Raw genomic sequence first — 6323 nt, forward strand, 5'->3', positions numbered from 1 at the left:
GACTATAACCTGGTGTCGTATGATTTTTAACTTTGTCCACCCCAGTCCAACACAGGCACCTCAACATCTCATAATTTTGTCCACCACAATCAGATCACTTGTCAATCTTTTCTGCTCTAAGGAAAACATCTCATTCTAACAAGATTCACTCCATAGCTGAATTACTCCAGTGGGGCAACATCCTGATGAATCTCCTCTACATCCCCTCTAGTGTAAACACATTGTTCCTACAGTTTGGTAACCAGAACTGTACACAGTACTCCATCTGTGGTCTGACTAATGTTATAATACAAATGTGTCATTTTGTACTTGCTCTTGTATTCAGTATCTTGACTAACAGAGTCAAGTATCCCATAGGCCCTTTTAACCACCTTATATGCCCTTCGTTCAAGGATCTGTGGACATGAACACCAAAGTCCTTGTGATCCACTGTACTTCCTAGGGTCCCATCATTCAATGTGTACTCCCTTGCTTTGTTCGTCCTCCCTGACCAATCAGAGAAAATAGTTATGAACTGCTCTTCTAAGTTCAGACAGGGTTTCTCCTGTGTCTTGTACTATTGAGCCAATCAGCATCAAACACAGGAAGGTAGTGATCTGTGATTGGAGAAGCAATGAACAGGGCGAAGGCCGAGATGACGTGGGTGGGGGGGAGGAGGGAAAGGATGCTGAGCTCCTGAGGAAGTGCGAGTGGCAGGGGGAGCAGGAAGACAGCAATAGTAGTGGGGTATCTGGAGGGCAGAGATAAGTAGTGTGGATATGGTTGGTGGGAGGTTGAGGGGCATTAGATACCATTTTCCCAGGGCCAGGATGGGAATTCACTCATTTGCTGAGGCAGATATTAGCCTGCTGGATGCAGGAGTGTTGGTGGTGGGGGAGATGTGGGTACCATAAGGTGGGTGTGGTGGCAGGGAGACTGTGAGAAGTTAGCGATTTTTGAAAAGATTTGTAGCCCAGGTTGATGATAAGTCTGTAAGTTAGCTTGCTGAGCTTGAAGGTTTGTTTTCAGATGTTTCGTCACCATGATAACATAATCAGTGAGAGTCTCTGGTGAAGCACTGGTGGTGTCCCACCTCCCTATTTATAAGTCTTGGTTTCTTAAGGTGGGTGATGTCATTTCCGTTTTCTTCCTAAGGGACGGTAGGTCTATGTCAATGTATTTATTGATGGAGTTCTGGTTAGAATGCCATGCCTCTAAGAATTCTTGTACATGTCTTTGTTTCACCTGTCCTAGGATGTGTGTGTGTTGTCCCAGTCAAAGTGGTGTCCTTCCTTGTCTGTATGTATGGAAACTAGTGAGAGTGGGTCGTATCTTTTGGTGGCCAGTTGGTGTTCATGTATCCTGGCGGAAAGTTTCCTGCTAGCTTGTTCGATGCAGTGTGAGAAGTGATTGAAGACAGGGAGCCCTATTGGATGAAGGAGTGCACTATTGCTCCAGTCCATGGGTCACAACATAAAATAAAAATATATTTCCCAGTTCCTATGATGGCCAGTTAACTACCTATCAGATTTTATGAAGATCCACCATCAATGAGGTTGTTGCCTTACTTGCTGAGCTGGTAAGCTTATTTGCAGATGTTTCATCACCATTCTAGGTAACATCATCAGTGCGTCTCTGGTGAAGCATTGGTGTTCTGTCCCGCTTATTATTTTTGTGTCTGGGTCTGCTGAGATTGATGGTGTCATTTCCAATTTTGTTGCTGGTTCTCTTTTTTAGTGGTTAGTATATGGGATCCTACTCTATATGTTTCTTAATGGAGTTCCACGTTGAGTGATAGGCTTCCAGGAATTCCCATGCATGTCTCTGTTTGGCTTGTCCAAGGGTGGATACGTTGTCCCAGTCAAATTGGAAACCTTCATTGTCCATGTGTCTGGATACAAGTGATAGCTAGTCATGCCTCTTGATGGCTAGTTGGTGTTTGTGTACCCTGGTGGCTAATTTCCTTCCTATTTGCCCTATGTAATGCTTTTGGCTGCCTTTACATGGTGTTTTGTATATAACATTGGTCCTCTTGTTGTGGGTATTGGATCCTTTATACTTGTTTATAGTAGTGTGGTAGTTGGTTTGTGAGCTTACAACCCCAGGGGGCAGAGTAGCCTGATGGCCATTTCTGGTATGTCCTTAATGTATGGCAGTGTGGCCAGTGCGTCCGGGTGTGTTGTGTCTTCCTGTTGTGGTCTGTCATGCAGGTATTGCAGGTATTGGCGGACTATGCTTTTTGGGTACCCATCATGAAGACGTTGTGTAGGTGTTCTTCTTCTGCTTTGCGCAGCTCGGGGGTACTGCAGTGTGTTACAATGTTCTTAAGCAGCTCCATTTGTGGGTGTTGGGATGGTTGCAGTTATAGTCAAATACTTGGTCTGTGTGGGTGGCTTTCCTGTATACACTGGTCTAGAGCTCCCCATTTGCTTTGCATTTGACCATTATGTCGAGGAAGGGGAGTCGATTGTTGTTCTCTTCTTCATTGGTGAATTTTATGCTAGTAAGGGTGTTGTTTATGAGTTGATGGATTTCCTCTAGCTGTGCGCATTTGGTAATGACGAAGGTGTCATCTACATAACAGATTCACAATATAGGCAGGATAGCGGGCAGTACTGTCCATTCTAGTCTTTGCATGACAGCTTCTGCTATTAGTCTTGATGTCGGTGATCCCACGGGCCTCCGTTGATTTGTTCGTAGACCTGACCGTTGAAGATGAAGTGGGTTGTGATCTAGCAGTTTGAGGGTGCTGTCTTCGCTGACGGCATTGGTGTTGTAGGTTGCCTGCATTCTTGGTCCTTCGAGTAGTGAGGCTATTGTTTCCTTGGCTACAGGGCTATCACGTTAAAGGAGACCATAATCTCAACCCCATCTATTGTTGGTGTTCCTGATGATGTTGAGGAATTCTTGGGTGGAGTGGACAAAGTAGGCTAAGTTGTCCACTAGAGGTTGTCGTCTTTAGTAGTTACAGAGTCATAGATACGTACAGCACGGAAACAGATTCTTCAGTCCAACTCGTCCGTGCTGACCAGATATCCTAAACTAATCTAGTCCCAAATGCCAACACCTCCAAACCCTTCCTATTCATATTCCCATCCAGATGCCTTTTAAATGCTGTAGTTGTACTAGCCTCCACCACTTCCTCTGGCAGCTCATTCTATATACGCACCACCCTCTGCATAAAAAAGTTGCCCCTTAGATCCCTTTTATATCTTTCCCCTCTCCCCCACCCCAGGGAAAAGACGTGCTCAATTTATCTTATCCACGCCCCTCATGATTTTATAGACCTCTATAAGGTCACCCCGCAGCCTCCGATGCTCCAGGGAAAACAGCCCCAGTCAATTCATCTCCTCCTTATAGCTTAAATCCTCCAACCCTAGCAACATCCTTGTAAATCTTGTCTGAATCCTTTCAAGTTTCACAACATCCTTCCAATAGGAAGGAGACCAGAATTGCAAGCAATATTCCAACAGTGGCCTAACCAATATCTTGTACAGCTGCAACATGGCATCCCAACTCCCATACTCAATAGTTTGACCAATGAAGGAAAGCATACCAAACACCTTCTTCACTATCCTATCTACCTGCGACTCCACTCTCAAGGAGCTATGAACCTGCACTCCAAGGTCTCTTTGTTCAGCAACACTCCCTAGGACCTTACCGTCAAGTGTATAAGTCCTGCTAAGATGTGCTTTTCCAAAATGCAGCACCTCGCATTTATCTGAATTAAACTCCATCTGCCACTTCTCAGCCCATTGGCCCATCTGACCAAGATCCTGTTGTAATCTGAGAAAACCTTCCTTACTGTCCACTACACCTCCAATTTTGGTGTCATCTGCAACTTACTAACTGTACCTCTTATGCTCGCATCCAAATCATTTATATAAATGATGAAAAGTAGTCAACCCAGCACCGATCCTTGTGATACTCCACTGGTCACAGGCCTCCAGTCTGAAAAGCAACCGTCCACCACCACCCTCTGTCTTCTACCTTCAAGCCAGTTCTGTATCGAAATGGCTACTTCTCCCTGTATTCCTTGGGATCTTACCTTGCTAACCAGTCTCCCATGAGGAACTTAAGTCCATATAGGTCACGTCTACTGCTCTGCCCTTGAGAAAGTCCATAGCCTTAAAACCTGTCTTTAAACATTTAGACTAAAATGTAATGCTGATTATAGAACACGTTTACTGCACTAGAAAATAGACAGACAGGAAGGCTCATAAAAAGGGGGGAACTCAAGGAATGCTGAAGATAGGGACATCTGGGCCCACCAAGTGATAATAAGATGCTGTAAGGCAATTAAGAACATTTGCCTTAGCATCGGTGAATCTGTGTGAACAGGCCACCAAGTGGTAACATTCACAGCCGTAGCCTTGTGAAATTAACGACTGTTTGAATCTGACCCTGAAATGAAACTCAGTACTGTCAATAGCTTGGTAATTAGCAGTCAGATGCTGTCAATTATAATGGATTCTTATTACCCCTTGCAAGTGGGGCAGACACAGAGAGGAAAAAAAATCTTTGCTGCTACAAGAGCCTGACTTGAGCGTTCAAAAGGACATGAGAGAGAGAGAGAGAGAGACCATCTTAGTGCTGAGGCTGTTGGAGCCAGTAGAAAATTAACTGTTAGTGCTTATCTGCTACGGATTGAATTTAATTGCATTTTGCGACTTTATGATGATATTGAGTAGCCATTACAGTTAGTAAATACAAACTCTGTAAAAGATAATATTAGTGAAGCTTTAACTTACTTGCTGTTCTTGCAGACCTTACAGACTGCACCATTGTCAATTCTAACTAATCAGATCTTATGTCTTATTTGAATTTAAATCACAACCCTGAAAAGAAAGCATGTTTAATTCAAAGACTAATGAGTTAGTTTATATGCAACCTTTTGGTAACATCTCAGCCTCAGGTACAGAGTGATTCAGTGCTTAAAAAGCAGGAGTTTGCTCCTAGCGTAGAAATTATTCTAAGAGATTGAAGAGATTCTGGCACAATGTGTCAGGAAGCCATTTTATGATCAAAAGTTTGCCCTCCTTGCTAAGACGCCATTTTGTAAAACAATTGTAACTGACATGTGAGCTGTGTAAGGTTACCTATGAACTCTTCGAGGAGAAAGTGAGGTCTGCAAATGCTGGAGATCAAAGTTGAAACTTTATTGCTGGAACAGCACAGCAGGTCAGGCAGCATCCAGGGAACAGGAGATTCGACGTTTCGGGCACAGGCCCTTCTTCAGGAAGGGCCTGTGCCCGAAACGTCGAATCTCCTGTTCCCTGGATGCTGCCTGACCTGCTGTGCTGTTCCAGCAATAAAGTTTCAACTATCTATGAACTCTCCAATTAGCTCAGACTGGTACCTCTTTATGATAGGAGTTTATCTCGCTAGCAGGCACCTAACTCGGCTGGTTATGTTTTTCCCACCTGATGAATAGCTTAGGGCCTGTAGGAATGATTAGTTAAGCGTACACAGTTAACTTTTCTTCCTTACGAATTATTGTCTTTTACTGTTATCTGTCTAATTAAGAACATGCAAAGTTTCTTTAAATTTTTGTATAAAGGAAGCCACTTTGTATCAGTACATTGGAGTAGCCTGCTGGGGCACTTGAAGAGCTGGTACCCTACTCTCCTAGGTTATTAGAGCCTTGTTAGTTTAGCTTATAGGCATCAGTGTTATGTTGTATCAGTGATGCTATTGGTAAATAAAGGGGATGACTAAAATTAAACTAATTTGTCTGTAAAAGGGTTTTTATTCCAGACTTCCAAAGAGTACAATCTCCGGGACGAACCAAAATCGAGGCTTACAGGTCTGAGTCCATAACGGATTCCCTGGGCGGTCTCAAATCTGTACTTTAACACCCTGTCAATCCTTTTTGTTACTTCATCAAATAACTCAATTAAGTTAGTGAGACATGATTTCCCATGCACAAAGCCATGCTGACTATCCCTAATCAGTCTTTGCCTTTCCAAAGACATGTACGTCCTGTCCCTCAGGATTCCCTCACACAACTTGTCCACCACCAATGTCAGGCTCACTGGTCTATAGTTCCTTGGCTTTTCCTTACCACTTCTCCACCAGCACGTTAGCCAACCTCCAGTCTTCTGGCACCTCACCTGTAACTATCAATGATTCAAATATCTCAGTAAGGGCCCCAGCAATCACTTCCCTAGCTTCCCACAGAGTTCTAGGGTACACCTGATCAGGTCCTGGGGATTTATCCACTTTTATGCATTTCAAGACATCCAGCACTTCCTCCTCTGTAATATGGACAATTTGCAAGATGTCACCATCTATCTTCCATATCCTTTTCCACAGTAAATACTGATGCAAAATACTCGTTTAGT

The sequence above is a fragment of the Chiloscyllium plagiosum genome, chromosome 30, assembly GCF_004010195.1.
Source record: "Chiloscyllium plagiosum isolate BGI_BamShark_2017 chromosome 30, ASM401019v2, whole genome shotgun sequence".
Classification (NCBI taxonomy): domain Eukaryota; kingdom Metazoa; phylum Chordata; class Chondrichthyes; order Orectolobiformes; family Hemiscylliidae; genus Chiloscyllium; species Chiloscyllium plagiosum.